Genomic DNA, 20207 nt, shown 5'->3' on the forward strand with positions numbered 1-20207 from the left:
CTATTGCTGCCTGCAGTCTAGGCCAGCACAGCAGCCAAACCTGATGTCACCTCTAAAACTGGAAAAGATTGATATAAAGGGACAGAAGGAGGAATAGTGATTGAGGGTTAAGTGAATAAATTAAAGGGTTATGAAATGAGTAAAATTCAATATTAGCTTAACTCCTCGAACGTGCTGTGAGGAAGAGAAGATATTGTCTCTTAGGTCAATAATACTGGATGCCTAAAAGAGTGAAGCCATATGTCCCTGAGACCACTCTTGTTTTTGGAACCCGGTAAGGTTGAGTGGTGTCTGCAAACATGAGTGAGTTCATTCTGGGAGACATATTCATACAAGAGGATGATAGACTGTTCTAATTTTGAATGACTGAATGATGCTCTGTTAATATGCCAATACCTCTTTACTTTTGTAATCCTTTTCCTATAAAAGATATGTGGTCAAAGAAAAGTGGGTAATCTAAGTTATAAGAAAAACATTTAGTCTTTCTCCGTGGTTTCTCCTAAAAACCTTAGAATCTCTTGAGTGATAAGAATTAGAATATTGATGAGAGGACTCACGGCTGAGTGGACCCTGGATATCTTGAGAATGGGGGCTGGCTGCCAGAGACACATACCTGTGATGAGAGTGCTGTCTTATTCCATTTTGTATTGCTATAAAGAAATGTCTGACACTGACTAATTTATATAAACAAGTTTCATGTGTGTTGGCATTTTGATGTCTGGAAATGTTTGAGCATTTGGTGAGGGCCTCAGACTGCTCCCACTTCTGCCCTGTGGAGATCACACTGACCCAGTAGCGGGATGGGGAGGACCAAATGTAGGATGCAGTTTATGGAGACCAGACCTGCAGGGTACAGAACCTTCCAGAAGTGGGCAACTGTGGTGGTGTCTTCTGGAGAGGAGCAGAGATACACATGCCATGGGCAGCACGAGGGGCTGCCAGAGCCCCTCACCCTGAGGTGGGTAAGGAGGGGAAGAGGAGCTGGTATGTGCAGAGACCACATGGTAAGAGAGGAACAGAGAGTGTAAGAAGTTGCCAGGCTCTTTTTAACAACTAGCTCTCTTGGAAACTAAAAGAGTAACAATTTATTCACTCACGAGAGAGGACAGTAGCTCTTTATTCATAAAAGATTGGCCCCCATGACCCAAACAGCACCACGTCCAACATTGGGGGTCAGATTTTAACATGAGGTATCAGGGGGTAAACATTTATATCATTACATCCTATCCCTAGCCAGTCAGAGCTCATGTTTTTCTCCCATTGCAAAATACAATAATTTTCCAGTTGTCCCGAATGTGCTAGGTTGTTCCAGCATCAACTCAAAATTCCGAAGTTTCATCTGAGACTCAAGGTAAATCTCTATAGCTGTGAGCCTGTAAAGTTTTAAAAATGTTATTTACTTCTAAAATATTAATACAAGAATGGAAGGGACATTTCTTATACATTTCCATTCCAAAAGGAATAAATGGGCCAAAAGAAATGAATGCAGTGTCCTCACAAGGCTGAAACTCATCATGGAAGATGTTAAAACTTAAAGCTCTAAAATATTCTCCTTTGACTCTATATCTTGACTCCTGAGCACACTGGTGCAAGTGGTGGGCTCACAATGCCATTTGCAGCCCCACATCCTTGGCTTTGCTGAACCTGACCCATATAGCTGCTCTCATGGGTGAAAATTGAATGCCTATGGCTTTTCCAAGCTCAGCTTGCACATTACCAGTGACTCTACCATTTAGTAGTCCTGGCGGGGGTCCTGCTCCTGCAACTCCATTAGGAATTGTTCTGGATATTAAATTTCCCCTTTAAATATCAGTTCCAGTTTCAGATCATTTCTTTGCTCACAGATATGTGCGTAGGCTATGACAAACAGCCAGGCCAAATATTGAAGGCTATGCTGCTTAGAAACTTCTTCTATCAGATACCCTTAATCATCACTCTCATGTTCAAAGTTCCACAGATCCCTAGGGAGGGGGCACAATACCTCGAAGTTATTTTCCAATGCATAACAAAAGTGACATTTCCTCTAGGTCCCAGTTAGGTCCCAGTAATTTCCTCATCTCCATCTGAGACCTCATCAGCCTGGACTCTATTGTCCATATCACTGTTAGCATTTTGGTCACAACAATTTAACAAACCTCTAGGAAGTTTCAAGTTTTCCCCCATTTTCTCATCTTCTAAACTCTCCAAACTATTCCAACCTCTACCTGTTACCCAGTTCCAAAGACATTTTCACATTTTTAGCTACCTTTATTGCAGTACCCAACTCCTAGTACCAATTTTCTGAATTATTCATTCTCAACTGTTATGAAGAAATACCTAAGACTGGACAATTTATAAAGACAGAAGGTTTAAATTGGCTCATGGTTCTGCAGGCTGTATGAAAGTATGATTCTGGCATCTGCTCAACTTATGAGAGGGCCTCCGGAAACTTTCAATCATGCTGGAAGGTTAAGGGGAAGCAGGCATGACTTGCAAGCCTGGAGTAGGAGGGAGAGAGAGCAGAGAGTTACCACACACTTTTAAACACCAGATGTTGTGAGAACTATCACAAGAACAGCACCAAAGAGAAGGTTCTAAACCATTCATGAAGGATCCATCCTCATGAGCCAATCACCTCCCTGAGGTGCCACCTCCAACCTTAGAGATTACAAGTGAACATGAGACATGGGTGGGGACACAGATCCAAACAATATCAGGGGTCATGGTGCACATGAGGGTGGGCTGGTCTCCCCTCTTCTCACATGATACCAGGGATGTAGACACATTCAGATGCCTTGGCAGAAAGAGAAGCCAGAGGCTCTTGAAGTCACAAAGGGGAGACATGAACAAATCTTGCATCTCAGTCCCTCCCAAGGCAGTCTTAGAAAAAGAATAGTCATGAACAAATTTAGGTCAGTCATAGTAAATGGTGACACTGAACAGCCTACCACACCCTCAAGAATAGCAAATCAAAGACTCCAAATTCTAACTGTATCCCCTCTGCCTCAAATCCTCTTTCACTTCAGGTCCTCTAATATGTCATTTTTACAAGCCTTGAGAGACACATCAGAGCCCTGGGTACTGTCCCTGTTTGGGGTGGAACAAAAACAAAATCTATTCAGAGCGCACAGGTGATGTGACTAAAGAAGGAATTGTGGGGTGGGTGAGCTCCCCCATGGGCTCCTGTCCACGCTATCCCTAGGATCTCAGGTATCACTCTTCCCACCCCTACCACACTTACATGAAGCCTGAGCACGGCTGCCTCCTTTTCCATCTGTGGAAAGAAAACAAACTGTGAGAGGCCAGGGAGGAGGCAGGGCCATGAGATCCCAGAGGAGTTTCCAGAACTGTGACTGTAGACCCAGGTCAGGATTAGGAAACCCGAGGGAAGAGGATGTGTTGAAACTGGACTAATTGTCCTAGTGAGGTCTGTCCTATGCGGGTGCCTTCCCCTGACCTGTGACTGCTGGGAGTCAGGTTCCCATGACTCCAATGAAGGTGATAAATGTGTCCTTCATTTTCACAAGTTCTTTACAAAAGAGTAAGTGTTGATAGAGGCACAGAGATGGTGCCTCACGACTAGGCAGAATACAAGCCAACTCCTATCTGGGGCTGGGAATCCACCAATGGAAGAAGAAAACTCGGAGCTCACCCCTTTCCTACCCGGGCTGGGCTCTTATTCCTCCACATCACAGCAGTGACCACAGCTCCAGCGACCACAGCACCAAGAACAATCAGGACAGTAACGATGCCCAAGATGGGGATGGTGGGCTGGGAAGACAGCTCTAAGAAAGGAGGGGAACATGAGGGGCCCTGACCATCAGGCCTCCAACCCTGATATTGCTGAAGGGCTCCAGAAGGACTCCTGCTTCCCGTGAGAAGAGACGTGACCCCTCATCCCCCTCCTTACCCACCTCAGGGTGAGTGGCTCTGGCAGCCCCTCATGCTGCCCATGGCATGTGTATCTCTGCTCCTCTCCAGAAGACACCACCACGGCTGCCCACTTCTGGAAGGTTCTGTACTCTGCAGGTCTGGTCTCCGTAAACTGCATCCTATATTTGGTCCTCCCCATCCCGCAACTGGGTCAGTGTGATCTCCACAGGGCAGAAGCCCAGGGCCCAGCACCTCAGGGTGGCCTCATGGTCGGAGATGGGATGGTGGGTCACGTGTGTCTTTTGGGGTTCTGAGGGGAATAGTCAGAACATTCAGGCACTTTGCATTCCTCATGGGACATGCCACCTCATGGGACCATCCTGAGAATTGATGGGACACTTGAAGTGGGGAAGGGAGCAACTCAGACACCAGTCTGGACAGGCATCTGGGGAAATCTCCTATTCCTTGGAAAGTTCTAGTGTCTGAGGCTGGAACAGAGGTTTCTGGTCCTGACCTGAGCCGAGGCAGAGGGACTTAAAAGAGCTGGAATCAGACCCACAAATACAGATTGAGTGTGAGGCAGAGAACAAGGCCTGAGAGGAAAATTCCTGGTGCCCAAGGCTGCTGTGGGGACAAAGGGGACAGCTGATCAGTATTCCAGGGATTGTCTTCCCTCCTCTCCCTCAGAAACTTCATCCTTTATTGTCCCAGAGTGCAGGGCGGGCCCTCAGTCACTCTGTGGTATAGGATCTGGAAACCCAGGAGGACTCTTCCTCCTCAGGACAAGGGATGTTTTAGCGTTGGTCCCATTTTCCTTTCCTTCTTTTGGAAGGTGACTTGGGCAGATCTGCAGGAGATCAGGCAGGCGTCCCGCGGCCGCTGGTACCCGCATACTGCAGCGTCTCCTTCCCATTCTTTATTTATTTATTTATTTATTTATTTATTTATTTATTTATTTATTATTATTATACTTTAAGTTCTAGGGTACATGTGCATAACGTGCAGGTTTGTTACATATGTATACTTGTGCCATGGTGGTGTGCTGCACCCATCAACTCGTCAGCACCCATCAACTCGTCATTTACATCAGGTATAACTCCCAATGCAATCCCTCCCTCCTCCCCCTCCCCATGATAGGCCCCGGTGTGTGATGTTCCCCTTCCCGAGTCCAAGTGATCTCATTGTTCAGTTCCCACCTATGAGTGAGAACATGCGGTGTTTGGTTTTCTGTTCTTGTGATAGTTTGCTAAGAATGATGGTTTCCAGCTGCATCCATGTCCCTACAAAGGGCACAAACTCATCCTTTTTTATGGCTGCATAGTATTCCATGGTGTCTGAGCCATTCCGCCCACCTTCCCTGCAGGTAGGTTTTGAGCAGCTCTGCGTGTTTCTCCGCCAGAGCATCTGAGCCGCCTTGTTTGGTGCTGTCCAAGAGCGCAGTTCCTGGTTTATGAGGAAGTAACTGGCGCAGTAGTAGGTTAATTTCATCCCCGCGGAGGAGGCTCCAGTCCGGGTCCAGGTCGCAACTGTGTATGCAATGGAGGGTGTGAGACCCATTCCCAGTGACCGCGGTCAGCCCAGGCCACTGAGCCCCGCCTCCGCCTCGACCAACCCCCGGGGATTTGGGCCTGAACTGAAAATGGAATCTGGTATAGGCGCCTGGGGCTCTTGTGGGGTCGAGGACCTCCACTGGTCTCGCAGTAGCCTCGGGTGCCTCTCCGATTGTGCTACAGCGGTAGCACAATCTTGGTAACTACTGAATGATCACGAATCTAATTTGTAAAAGAGGTGATCTTTGGCCCCATCATATGTAAATGTGTCTAAACGCATTGCAATTAGACTCACAAAGTTAAGTTTTACTTTCCCAGATTGTGTATCTGTGACTCTGGTCTGTTGTATTTTTAAATTACCTTTATTTCATAGCCTTGAGTTTGTGTGCGAGTCCAGGACATCTCAACACAAAGCATGATGTGTTACTGTGTGTTGCAACCAGGAGCCTGGACAGAATTTAATCACCTCAAAATTGCAAGTGCTCAATGCAGCCAAAGTGCCCTTCACCAGTGCTCATGCAATGCCTTTATTTATTTATTATTTATTTATTTAGTTAGTTATTTTTAGACCGAGTATCACTCTGTTGCCCTGGCTGGAGTGCAGTGCCACGCTCATGACTCACTGAAGCCTCGACCTCCTGGGCTCACACCATCAATGCTCCTGTTTCAGCCTACCCAGTAGCTGCCACCACAGGCTTGTGCCACCAACCCTGGCTAATATTTCTAAAAAAATATTTGTGGAAATCAGGCCTCCCTATGTTGCTCTGGCTAGTCTTGAAGTCCTGAGCTCAAGTGATCCTCCCACCTCAGCCTCCCAAAATGCTAGTATTACAGGCATGAGTCACATGGCCATCCCATGCACCTGCCTATATTTATGAATTATTCACATCTAAGCTATGTGCATATTTTATTGGGACACTTGGTATTCTTTTCTAACCTGTTTATCATAAGGAAGCAATTAGTTTTTAGACAGCCCCACAGAATGTATTAAAGACCAAGGTGCAAGTAACACTGTGCCAGGCTCTGCAGATAAATGGATTAAAAACCCATAAAACACTATGTTTAAGTCTGAGAATTCTATTGCTTTAGAATTCTTTCTCTCTGTTCCTTTACTTCACCTCCTGCTTCTCCAGCCCTTCTCTCTGTCCCTGTCACCCATCAGGCCCTCTTCTCCCCTTAGTCTCTATTACCCTGTCACTACTGAATTGTGGCCCTAGCTCTGCCCCCTCACTTGCTGCTCATGACTGTTTCCCCCACAGTGGTCAGCAATTCTGCTAATGTGAGTCAGATTGTGTAATTTCTTCACTTAAAACCCTCCAATGGCTCCATCTCACTCTCAAGAAGCCTCTAGAATGGGAAGCACAAGCACAGAGGCTTTGGGTTGTTTTGATCAAAGTTGTGTCTGCAGAATATAAAAGCATATCTGGCCCATAGTAGGCACTAAGTTAATTGTCTTGAATGAATGAAATATGATTGTGTTAAAAATTGCATCACACAAAAATCACAAAATGAAAAATGCAAAGCAAGTTAGGAAACATTTGGTTTTATGCAACTACTATGAATATCAGTTCATAAATTCATTCCAATGGAGAAAGTGTCATATGTTTAGCTGTTGAATCTGTTTGTTAATTTTCTATTACTACATAACCAATTACCACAAACTTAGTGGCTTAAAAGAGCACCCATTTATTTGTCTACATTTCCTTCATCAGAAATCCAGGCCTAGTGTGAGACATTCTTTGTTCAGGGTTTTGCTAAGCTGTACCCTCATCTTAAGATTGGGATTCTCCCCCAATCTTATATAGAGCTCGTTGGCAGAATTTGGTTTCTGGTAATTGTAGGACTAAGGTCCCTGTTTCCTTCACGCTATCAGAGTAAACAGTGGAGGGCCTCTAATTCCTATTGGCCACCAGTGTTCTTTCCCCATAATCCCTCCATTTTCAAAGCCCACAGTGGAGGAAACCCCTCACACTGAACCCCTCTACACTGTGAGTCTCTGTTCTCAGGAATAACCCAGTCCTTTTCAGAGCTTACCTGATTAGGACAGTCCAAGCAGGATAATCCCCATCTTAAAGTCAACTGACTGGGGACCTGAAATCTATCTGCAAAACCCCTTCACAGCAGCACCTGCATTAGTGTCAACTGAGTAACTGGGGGTAATGTGAGTAACCAAGGGTGGTTATTGAGGTGTCATCATAGAATCAGCCTAGCATAGCCTGGATCTTCCTTTTGTGTTTAAACAGAACATACAAATTGAAGGTTAAAAAAAAAAAAATTCCTTGTTAATGATAATCAAATAGATCTTACATAGTCATTAAAATTCTTCTTAAATATTAAAAGCAAATGACATGTTTAATATCTTATAATCAATTTAGAGCCAATGAAAAAGTTCAATGATTCATCCTCTCTTGTGAAGGTGTATTAGTTATGTACTGCTGCATAACAAATCACTTAAAACTTAGCAACTCAAATCAACAAATATTTATCATGTCCCACAGTTTCTAGTGGTCAGGAATCCAGGAGCCGTTTCTCTGAGTGCTTCTGGCTCAGGGCCTCTCACAACGTTGCAGTCTAGCTGTCGTCCAGGGCTTTATCATCTGAGGACTCAATGGGGCTGGGGATTCACAAGACACAAGAATCCCCCACTTGGCTGTTGGAAGAGGCTTCATCTTCTTATCGTCTGGCCCCAGCTTCACTTCCTTGTCACCTGGACCTTTCCACAGGCCTGCTTGTGACACGGTAGCCGGTTTCCCCCAAGGCTCATGATCCCAGAGAAAGAAAGAACCAGAACCGAAGTAGAAGCTGCAGTGAGGTTGTGTTTTGTTTTGTTTTGTTTTGTTTTTGAGACAGAGTCTCACCCTGTCGCCCAGGCTGGTATGCAGTGGCTGGATCTTGGTTCACTACAACTTCCAACTTCCAGGTTCAAGCAATTATCCTCCCTCAGCGTCCTGAGCAACTGGGATTACAGGCATGCGCCAACACACCCGGCTAATTTTTGTATTTTTAGTAGAGATGAGGTTTCACCATGTTGGCCAGGCTGGTCTCGAACTTCTGAACTCATGATCTGCCCTCTTGACCTCCCAAAGTGTTGGGATTACGGGCGTAAGCGACCACTCCCAGACTTAGTGAGTCTTATGATCTATACTTAGAGTCACAAACTATTATGTCAGCATTACTCTATCAGTTTGTAAGTGAGTCATTAAGCTCAGGCCACACTCATAGGAAGGGAATGAAGCTGCACCTCTGCAAGGAGGAGTATCAAAGAATTTATGTGCATGTTAAGTATGCACAGTATGCATGTTAAGTAATGTACAGAATATGTAATCACCTCAAATTTGCAAGCACTCAATGCAGCCAAAGTGCCTTTCACCAGTGCTCATGGACTGCCTTTATTATTTATTTATTTATTTATTTAGTTAGTTAGTTAGTTAGTTAGTTATTTTTAGACAAAGTATCACTCTGCTGCCCTGGCTGGAATGCAGTGGCACGCTCATGACTCACTGAAGCCTCAACCTCCTGGGCCCATGCGATCAATGCTCCTGCTTCAGCCTCCCAAGTAGCTGGCACCACAATTAACATTATTGTTTCAGGATTTTGTAAATCAAATACTTCTTGTATCTGACTAATTTTCTTTATACTTTAAAATTATCTTTTGTAAAGTAATGAATAAAAATTTGAGACAGAGAAAGGAGATACAACAATATCTCAGATTTTTTTGCAAATTCCTTTAATATTAATGTTCTCTTTGATAAGTTGCAAGGAAGTTGAGAAAATACAGCAGCTAGATCAAAGAGTCCCAAGACTGGTGCCATACAATAATGCCTTTACAATCATAACTATCTTTGTTTTTCCTCAGAAGTTTGTAATTCCGTTTAAGAATGCCCAAAATGCCAATTGTCTTACTCAAGCTTCTACAAAAATATGTGCCTAATCAGGGTGCTTTGCAGTTAGGAAAATGTGTCTCACATCTCTCTCCGTGAGGCTAGCTTAGCATCACAACAATGATTCGGTTTGATGTGGTAGGCGGAAATGGTTAACTCCAATTTAGAAACAAGATTTTTCAGTAACTAGGTATTCAGTGGGCATCCATTGATCACTTTAATATTTTTTGCTGTGTTTTTTAATTAGATGTGGTAGAAGTGATTTGGACTCCAGTATAATTCTGAAAAATACAGTTATTTTGTGCTTCTAACGTGGCTTTAAAAGCAGCTCTTTCATGTTTTCCATTCTTATTGTTATTTCATCACTAGTTATTTCTTTATGTCTTTTCATTTAATTTATTTTGCTCAACAATGCTTTTTTTCTATTCTGTGAAAGATTAATTTACTTGTGTGTGTGGTAAAATGTGAGCAACATATCAAATTCTCAAATTCTTTTCAAGATACAATTGCCTTGCACATCAGATTGAACATTGTATACCAGAGAGTATAGAGAGTTGCCAATTAGCCAAGAATCAAATGACCTATTTCTAGCCAAGGCTATTTTTCATGGCATCCTGGTCCTCTCTGTCACATGGTTCCTTACAATTGGCTGTGGCTTTGTTTTAACGTGTGTAGTTATCACTAAGGATCCTTGCAATGAACTTTTGTATTTTCTTTTCTCTTTCATTTCCAAATAATCAGGAATGGCACACAAGGTGCATTTTGAAAAATGCCACTTTAAAGATTTGTGGGCCGGGGGCAGTGGCTCATGCCTCTAATGCCAGCACTTTGGGAGGCCGAAGTGGGTGGATCCCCAGAGATCAGGAGTTGGTGACAAGCCTGGCCAACATGGTGAAGCACAGTCTCTAATAAAAATACAAAAATTAGCCAGGTGCCATGGCAGGTGCCTGTAATCCTAGCTACTCCAAAGGCTGAGGTAGGAGAATCGCTTGAGCACGGGAGGCAGAGGTTGCAGTGAGCTGAGATCACACCACTGCACTCCAGCCTGGGCGACAGGAGTGAGACTCCACCTCAAAAATAAATGAACAAATAAATAAATAAATAAAGATTTATGATCAAGTAACTGCCTGGACATCCTCTCCTGGCATAAAAATCAGAGCCTATGAAGCCACCCTAGACTGTTGCCCAATCATATCCCCCAAAAGCAACCTCTATCTTGAGTCTTGTATTTACTATTCCTTTTCACTGTCTCTAAAGATTTTTACAATAAGTACATATATACCCATATCACAGTTTGTGTTTTTTGAACTTCCCGGTACAGGGAACTCACACTATGTGTATTCTTCTGCGATGCACATTATGTGTAGGAGAGTTATCTCTGATGTGGGAGGGTGCTGCTCATTCATTTTTACTGCTAAAGTTTTACTTTTTATGAATATACCACAATTTTGTTAATTCCCTTGATGTATATGTGATTGTTTCCAGTTTTTTGCCATAAACATTGGTGTACACGTCTCCCGGACACATAGCCAAGAATGTCCCCAGAGTGTATGATCAGGAGGCAGATGGTGGGATTATATGGTGTATGGACGTTAACCATACTAGATAAGGCTAATTTGATTTCCCAAGTGCTTGTACCAAGAATGGGAAAGAGTTCATGTTGCTCATGTGATCTGAAAACATTCAGTTGAAGATGGAGATTAAATGTTAAAAACCACTGTCTTGGCTACAGAATCACCCTAGGCATTTTTTCATATTCCATTAATAACTTCCTTTACTTTTATCCTGTAAATTATGGTTTTATACTTTAAGCATAAGATTCAAATAATGCTTCCTTTTAGCCTAACCACATAGAGTTTCTGACAAATGGAAGGAGAGAGAAAGCTCTGAGGGAGGAAAGGAGGAAAGAAGGACAGAGAAAGACAAAATGAAAATTTTCAAAAAAGAATAGGAGGAAAGGATTGGAAACAGCAAGTATGTTTAACATTATTAAAATGCAGGGAATTAAAAGATGTAGATAACATCCATGGAATAATAGAAACGTAAGAAAGCCTTAATAGTTATTAACTGCTGTGTCACAAACTACCTCAAAATTTAGTGTCTTAATACAACAAATATCTGTTAATTCAAAGAGACACTACAAACACAAGCAAACTAGATTTTATGGGGGTAGCAGAAGTTGGATAAAGAGACAGATTTTACAGGTTGTAACAAATAAGAGTTATTGGTTTGCAGATGGAAATGCTTTTTGATCCAAGTTCTTCAAGGAGCAGATGCCAAGAGGAGCTTAAAGTCTGCAGCATTTTATGAGGGAACACACCTGTAAGGGAATATGGGAAGTGAACCAGAAATCCCTGGAAAAGGCGGCAGATAATGACGCAAGTGTGACCCCAAGTGCTGGACAGAAGGAGAGAAAGTTTATTCGACGCGCCCAAGAGCACAGGCAATCTAAGGAGGGTTGAGCAAGGGCATGGAGGACTCCTGGAGCCACATTTGGCCATCAGAGGAGTCCCGTGTCTCCCGGTAATGGCCTACCTTAGTGTGCCTGCTGTGACCGGTCACTGGCTGGGAACCACTCATGGGAAGCAGGGCGTCTGCACTAATCCTGCTGAGGATGTCAGAGCACAGGAGCAGAGCCTTGGGACATTACCTAGGAGTATGACTCAATCCTTCCTTACAGAGGGTTCTGGGCTCTTGAATATCAAACCCTCTCAGGCTGGGTTGCTGGATGATTCTGCTCACACTTACAACAGGCAAGGGAAACCAGGAGATCCCCAAGTGGATTCCTGGTTTCTATGCATACTTCTCCTGCTCTCATTGTGTGATAGCAGCCCTGCCTCCTCCTCTTCTCAGCTGCTTGTCTCTGGGCACATACTATTCAAATATCCCTGGGTGCAACCACAATGTGTAGTTCCATGGACTCTCATTTGTCTCCTTGCCAGGGTGCCCCCTTTGAGAAATCAGGACCTCCTGCCCTGTGGAGTCCAGATTTTGGAGGTAAGAAGAGCAAAATCACCTTGGAGGTGAATATAATGAATAAAATAAATAAATAAATTCTTTCATTTATGTTATTTATGTATTTATTTACTTATAACTAAATCAATCACCCTGGGGGTGAATATAAGGAATGAGACACACTTGCTTCGACTTCTCGGTTTTGGACCCACGTGTTCTGCCGTCTGAAAACAGCACCATAGAGATGTCTTTGATTCAATGCATGTATCACATCCTGAGAAATGACACCCATTCCTCAGAGGGCTTCATCCAAGCTGGTAGTGAGTTGTGCCTGTAGGGTCCTGTCCATGACTCCTGTGTGCCTGGCAGGATCTGAGAGGCACAGGTGGTGATATGACCAGGGGATCCTATGGTCATGGCCCATGCTTCATCCCCTTCCCCATGAGGTATGTCCCCCAGGCAGATACTGTACTGAAATTCTGAGCCAGTGGATCAGGAATTCCAATAGGGACGCTGGCTGAGGGTCTGAGAGCAGAGAGGAAAACCATACCACATCGAATAGGTGCCTATCCCTGTGAGGATGAACTTCTGCCCCTTCCAGGATGGATGGGGTTCAAGCTATTCAACTTGTCACTTAGGGGCTAGTCGGTTACCTGAAGAAATAGTGCCCTATCGGTGCCCATTGGTCTGTAATGCTCACAAGCAGAGTATTCAGTGGAAGCAATAGCTGGATTGGTATTAGTAGGGGGCAGTCAGTGCTGCTGGACTCATTTGTAGCTTCATCCCTACCACTGTGGCTGCTCCACTCATGGGTCCTTCCTATCAGGCCTGGGCTGATCCATGATGTGGACTGGCTAACTTCAGTTTATCTTCAATTTGTTTGGTGATTCAGGGCCATGTCAGGGCTGGGTGTTTTCTGTGGGTGTTAATATGGAATTGAGGCTCAACCCACATGGACCATTTTCATCTCATGATAGATCCCGCTGGGTCTGTCCAATCTATGACTCTATGGGTCACATAGAAGCCAATACACACAGGCACTTGGAATCACAGGTTGCTTGGTGTCCCATGATCAAGCATTCTATCTTATCAGGGCCAGGAACATGCTAAAAGTTGCTTCTAACAGGGAGCATGCTTCTCTGCTGTGGATTCCATGGCTTTACTCCAGATCCCAGGCCCTCCATTCTGACTCCCACTAATGCTTGGTTCAGCTCCATCCTGCATCTTTCCCCAAACTGCCACCTCCAGCACCAGGGGTCTGAGGGATGGTGACTGACTGCACCACAGCCTGGGTCTGCGGCAGTGTCCTTTCCTGTCCAGGCCCCACTCAAAGCTGGCCTCCTCCTATATCACCCAGAGTGTGGGCCAAAGCAATATACTTAGATGTGGAATGTGGTGTTCCCAGAACCCAGCGAGGCTCACCAGGCAGTGTGCATCCTTTCTTCTGGTGAGGATGCAAGATGCAAGTGTGTCTTTTACTTTGGAGGGGAGAGCCCTGCATGCCTGTAACCACTGGACCCATAACACTTCACTGCAGTGGCCACTCTTGAAGGTCTGTGAGGTTTATCTTCATCTTATGTAGTGCACGTGTTTTGCCAAGGAATTCAGCTTTCTTTCCTCCTCTTGCTCATCCATCCCAATTTATGTGATATTGCCAATGAAATGAGCAGATGTAGTATTCTGTGAGATATTTGATTTGTCCAGGTCTCTCAAGGCGATATTTATAGAAGGTTGAGGAGTTAAGGTAGCCCTGAGGCAAGCTATCAATAAATGTATTATAAATCCCATGTAAGTGTGAATCATTCCATTTCCATCTTCTAAATGAAATGGGAGGGAATGCACTCACCAAATCCACAGCTGCTTGCCATGTGACTGAGGCATTATTAATCTCCCCAAGCAGTGATATCCAGCCAGTATAGCAGCTGCAATCAGGACTCCTACTTGGTCGAGTCTGGAGTAATTCCATTCATTCTTTAGCCGTATCAGGCTTCTTCAGGGATAGATTGCTGAGTTATATGGAGATTACAGGCAATCCCAACACCACCCCGCATCCTTCAGCTCTCTAATGGCGGTGCTACCCCTATGATACCTGCAGTACCCTCCACAAGACCCACCCTGGGGCAAATTATTGCCTCTGGTTTGGCTTGGATGAGGGATGTTTCCCTTTGGGCCTTATCACAATGAGAGCGCTTACTCTCCAGACTAGGGACACAGTGTGGGGTGACTCCTGTTGAGTGCATCAAGGCCAATTATGCACTTGGAGAATGGGGAGATAACCAGGACAGGGTTTATGGACCCAGTGATTCCACTGTGGGTCATAATGTGTCCAGGTTTATTCCTCGGCCTCTGTAAGCCCCACTGTGATGGCGACATAATGGTGCTGTGGGAATCTGGGCAGCAATGTCAGTTCACATCCAATGTTAATACTTATACCATCTCCTGATTAAATGGCTATAGGCTCCTTTGCAGAAGGGCTGATGGAATTGTCCCAGCATGTAACTGTCATGGTGTCGCAAGGTTCTTTCTTTTAGGGATATGGATACCTCCTCAGTCACTGGATTCTGAAACTGAAACTTGCTCCTCAATTCTTGCATGCTTATCATAGATATATGAAGCAGCGTCCTTGCTGGCTGCCCATCTATTCTGACCCTGGGACACCATCCTTTATTAATCTTCCCCACAACTCCTTGAAGGTCAAGCCCCTTTGGCTGATACTCTGAGTTATCACAGTAAATGTGCTCTCTATCTTTTGCAGGTCACTGCAAAGGAGGGTTCCTAAAGCATTCACTCCTGACCCTGAGGGAGGTGGGTGCACTCACTTCAGGTCTCACGTTCACCACAGATAAGCAAAAAAGCCCTCACATTCAAAACTGTCCTGGGCCACATGCACCCCGCGAGCCGCAGGTTGGACAAGCTTGTATCTAGAACGTGTGCACCACAAGGCTAGAAATTTTTCTATTTTTACTTTAATAATGCTTTCTAAACGCAAAAACAGTCATATCCCTAGGAGACAACAAACGTCAGCTGAAGGAATGATCACTGTAGAGAACCCCTCTATTCTAGAGGCAATATCTTTGTTAATGTAGCCTCAGACAAATACTTTTTTTTTCATGGCAACTACAGAACAACATCATCTCACACTGACATCAGTGCCAGCAGAGCTTTTCTCACCAGGGCTGCTGGTGTGTCCTCCCTCCCTCCCTCTTCCCACACCAACCCTCCTGCAGACTGTAGCACACAAACATATTTTTCTCTTTAGGAAAGATAACCCTAGACTTAGGGATCCAATTGTCCAACCACATGTGAATCTAAATTAGACTCTGCTTTATAAATCTATGGATTTCTATTGGAGCCAGCACTAGGATTACTACAACTCAGGGCAGGAAGAAGAGTGGAAGTGCAGAAGAGGAGTTCCAACAGAAAGTTACCTATGATGAGAAACTATGAGACCCCTCCTCTCTGTAAATTTCAGAATCTGGTTCCTTTAAAAAGATTGGAGAAAAGACGGAAAATACAATCCAGGAAGGAGCCCTGGGAGGAGGGCAAGAGCTTGAAAGTTCTGAAAATTTGTCTTTTGATACCACAAGGACCCTTGTATGCGGGGACCACCCTAGGTGACATCCAAGTCCCTGTGATCACAGGTCATGGTGGGACAAGGTTCTACTGAAGGGCCAAGGACAATGGAGCAGCAAAGATGACTCAGCTGAGCAGTGACCACATAAAGCGCACGGTGGCCTGAGCACCCACTGGGTACAGCCCCGTCTACTCTCCTCCCCTGCAACAAATCAGCACAGGAAACACATGGACTCTGGAAGGTTCTCATGTCTCCCATTAATTTTATCTCTCAAATTTTAGGAATCTTCTCCTTTAATTAACTCATCAACCTCTCACGGCAAGAATTTGAAAATATAAATTTATATTCAGATTCTAATTTTAATAGGGAAGTAAGAAGTTACAGCTCAGTGCATATAAAGTTGAGACAGATGGAGACATCTCAGCCCCACCTCTCTGGAGGAGGAAAGATGATTGGGGAGGGAGCACAGGTCAGCGTGGGAAGAGGGTCATAGTGGACACGGGGGTGGGTTGGGCTCCCCACCTCCTCACATTATGCCTACAGGAATACAGACACATTCAGGTGCATTTGCAGAAAGAAAGTCAGGATTCTTGAAGTCACAAAGGGAAGGTGTGAACAAATCTTGCCTCTCAGTCCCACACAAGGCAGTTGTCTCACACTATAGAAAAAAATATTAATGGAGAAATTCCTATCTGTCATAGTGAGGGGTAGCACTTTAAACAGCCCATCGCATGCTCAATACATCCAACTCAAAGAAACCCCATAGCACAGCTGCATCCACTGTTCCCCTGAACACCCCACATACATCAGGCCCCCCAGGGTCTCATTTTTACAAGCCGTGAGAGACACATCAGAATGCTGGGCACAGTTGCTGCCTGTGGTAGAACAAAAACAGGACCTGGTCAGAGCCCAGAGGAGATTTGGCTAGAGGAGGAGTTTGGGGTGGGGTAAGCTCTCCCACTGGATCCCGACCACAATATCCCAAGGATCTCAGGGATCAGCCCACTTCATACTTACTTGCAGCTTGAGAGTAGATCACTCTGTTTCTATCTGTGGGAAGAAAATGTCCTGTGAGAGGCCAAAAGGGAGTCAGGGCCATAAGGCCCTATAGGATACCCCCTAGTGTTTGATCCCAGAGAATTTTCCAGAAAAGTGTAACTGCAGATCCAGGACAGGATCAGGAAACATGAGGAAAGCAGGTGTGGGTCCTGGACCAACTGCCCTCCTGAGGTCTGTCCTCAGCAGGGACCTTCCCCTGCGACTTGTGACTGCTGGGATCAGGTCCCCATCATCACAATCATCGAGGTGATAAATCTGTCCTTCCTTGTCACAGGTGCTTTACAAAACAGTAAGTGCTGGCACAAAGGCCCAGGCTGGGTTGGCCCATGAGTGTGCTTCCCAGTAACCAGGCAGAGCACACTTCTACCTGGGGCTAGGAACCCCCAGTGAGACAAGAAAACTCAGACCCCACTCCTCACCCCTTCCCCACTTGAGCTCTTCTTCCTCCACATCACAGCAGCGACCCCAGCTCCAGTGACTACAGCTCCAAGGAGAACCAGGCCAGCAACGATGCCCACGATGGGGATGGTGGACTGGGAAGATGGCTTTGGGAAAAAAGGGGAAGGTGAGGATCCCTGATGCCCAGCCCCCAGCCCCGACCCTGCTGCTGCTGAAGGTCTCCAGAGAGGCTCCTGCTTTCCCTAAGAGACATGACCGCCCCCCTCTCCCCTTCCAGGCTCATCTCCTGCCTTACTACATCTCAGGGTGAGAGGCTCGGACAACGCTTCATGCTGTACATGGCACGTGTATCTCTGTTCCTCTCCAGGAGGCACACCACAGCTGCCCACTTCTGGAAGGTTCCATTCCCTGCGGGCCTGGTCTCTACAAGCTCCATGTCCTGAGTCTGGCCCTCCCCATCCCACTGCCAGGTCAGTGTGATCTCCACAGGGTAGAAGCCCAGGGCCCAGCACCTCAGGGTGGCCTTATAGTCGGAGATGGAATCGTGGGTCACATGTGTCTTGGGGGTGAGTCTGACGTGAAGAGTCAGAAAATTCAGGCACTTTGCATCTCTTATGGGACACTCCAGCAGCACGCATGTGGCCCTCCTGAGAATGGACAGGACACCTGGGGTGGGGAAGGGAGCACACGACCCAGATACCAGCTTGGACACAGGCACCTGGGAGAATCTCCTATTCCGTGGAAAATTCTAGTCCCTGAAGAGGGAACAGTGACTTCTGGTCCTGACCTGAGGGGAGGCTGAGGGACTCAGAGGAGCTGGACTCAGCCCCCTACACATATTGAATGTGAAGCAGAGAACAAGGCCTGAGAGGAAAAGTTACGGGGCCCAAGGCTGCTGCCGGTGTCAAAGGGAACCAGTCATCAGTATTCCAGGGATTGTCTTCCCTTCATTCCCTCAGAGATGTCATCCCTTAATTGTATCAGAGAGCAGAGTAGACCCTCAAAGTCATTCTCTGGTACAGGATCTGGAAAGAAACCCAGGAGGATTCCTCTCCCTCAGGACCAGAGGGAGTTAGACATTCTAGTGTTGGTCTCATTTTCCTTCTCTTCTTGTGGGAGCCCAGCCCGGGAGATCTACAGGCGATCAGGGAGGCGTCCCGTGCCCCGTGATACCCGCGCGCTGCAGCGTCTCCTTCCCGTTCTCCTGGTGTCTGCGGAGCCACCCCACGCACATGCCCTCCAGGTAGGCCCTGACCTGCTTTGCAAATTCCTCTGCCTCCCACTTGCGCGTGTCAGCTGCGGTCCAGGAGCACAAGCCCCGGTTAAGTGCGATGTAATCCTTGCCATCTTTGGCGTGCTGTTCATAACCGCGGAGGAAGCGCCCTTCCAGCCCCAAGTCTCAGCCATACTTTATCTGGAGTGTGTTAGACCCTGGCCCCGCCTCCACGGTCAGCCCCGCCCACCAAGCCCCGCCCCCGCCCCGACCGACCTGCGGGGATTTTGGCCTAAACTGAAAATGAAACCCGGTAAAGGCGCCTGGGGCTCTACCCGGTCGAGGATCTGGGCTGGTCCCACAGCCTCGGGGTGGATCTCGGGGCCGGAGACTCGGGGGGATCCGGGCGGTCCGTGCGGATGGGGAAGGGTCGTGACCTGTGCTCCGGGCCGGGGTCACTCATGGGCCTCGCTCTGGTTGCAGTAGCCGAGCAGGGTCTGCAGGTTCACTCTGTCAGTCTGTGCGTGGACCTTGGCGTTCCGTGTGCTCCGGTCCCAATACTCCGGCCGCTCCTGCTCCACCCACGGCGGCGGCGGCTCCATCCTCGGACTCGCCGCGTCGCTGTCGAACCGCACGAACTGCGTGTCGTCCACGTAGCCCACGGCAATGAAGCGGGGCCCCCGCGGCCGGGCCGGGACACGGCGGTGCTGAAATACCTCATGGAGTGGGAACCTGGGGGCGCGGAGGGGCTGAGACCCTCTCGATCCTCCTCCTGGCGCGGCTCCCCGGGTCCTGCGCCCCAGCTGCGCGGGCCCCTCGCTCCTCTTGGCAGAGGCCATTTCCCTCTGGATCCCGCACTCACCCTCCCAGGTCTCGGTCAGGGCCAGGGTACCCGAGAGCAGTAGGAGGAGGGTTCGGGACGCCATGACCCCCTCCTTGGGGTCTGGGGAGAATCAGTCCCAATGGGTTCGCGGGGAATTCAGAACAGGGAATCCAGGAAGAAGGACCCTACATAGGTTGGGAGAGGGAGAAGAGAAACGCTGCGGAGATGGGGAATCCCCAACGCTGGGCCTCCCCAATCAATACTCAGCCTTTGGGGCCTGAGACTCTGAGAGCCACGCCGGGGGCTATGGGACTTCGCCCTGACCGCGCTCCTCCTGTGCCAAGCCTCTGTCTCAATGTCTCCCTCAGTCTTGGCCCAAGAACTGTCTGAGAAACCAGGGAGAAACCCTCGTCATGGGCTCCATCCCTCTTCACTTTTCATCCTGGAATCCCCATCCCAGAACTGGGCTCCCTGCCTCCCACTCCTTACCTGTTCCCCTGGACTCTTCTAGAAGAAAACTCACCCCAGGGAGCTTGGCGCCAGAGAGTGAGCTCCTCCTGGGAATAGAGGTGTAGAGACAGGTTTTTTTTTTTTTTTTTCTTTAAACCCGGAAAAGTTGTGCCTGAGTGCATGAGATAGAATAGAGACCAGTTTGCTCTTTGTTTATTAACTACAGTGAGTAGCAGAATCTTGGTAACCCCTGAATGATCAGGAATCTAATCGGTAAAAAACGTGACTTTGGCCCTTTGATATATAAATATGTCTAAAAGGGTTACTACAGGACTCACAAAGCTCCTAAGTTTCACTTTCCCAGAGAATGTATCTGTGACTCCTGCTTGTTGTATTTTACATTTACCTTCATTCCATAGCCCTGAGTTACTGGGTGAGTCTAAGACATCGC

The 20207-nt window shown here is 46.7% G+C and overlaps 1 protein-coding gene, 2 long non-coding RNA genes and 1 pseudogene across 4 annotated transcripts in view; 2 read left to right on the forward strand and 2 right to left on the reverse strand.

Annotated features, from left to right (window-relative positions):
• The window catches only part of LOC123571637 (uncharacterized), a 155617-nt gene that overhangs the window by 47081 nt on the left and 88329 nt on the right, over window positions 1–20207 (forward strand). The window lies entirely within an intron of this gene.
• The window catches only part of LOC141410143 (uncharacterized), a 123394-nt gene that overhangs the window by 16163 nt on the left and 87024 nt on the right, over window positions 1–20207 (reverse strand). The gene's annotated exons all lie outside the window — the stretch shown is intronic.
• LOC141410139 (uncharacterized) overlaps window positions 1–20207 on the forward strand; it is a 66350-nt gene that overhangs the window by 14163 nt on the left and 31980 nt on the right. The window lies entirely within an intron of this gene.
• LOC135970344 (class I histocompatibility antigen, Gogo-A*0101 alpha chain-like) lies at window positions 16152–19438 on the reverse strand (annotated as a pseudogene). Its single transcript, XR_010586039.2, has 5 exons — window positions 19346–19438; window positions 18444–19215; window positions 17291–17416; window positions 16830–16862; window positions 16152–16687 (listed from the first exon to the last, which is right to left on the reverse strand). The product of XR_010586039.2 is annotated as a class I histocompatibility antigen, Gogo-A*0101 alpha chain-like (transcript).

Source organism: Macaca fascicularis, chromosome 4, assembly GCF_037993035.2.
Source record: "Macaca fascicularis isolate 582-1 chromosome 4, T2T-MFA8v1.1".
NCBI classification, from domain to species: Eukaryota; Metazoa; Chordata; class Mammalia; order Primates; family Cercopithecidae; genus Macaca; species Macaca fascicularis.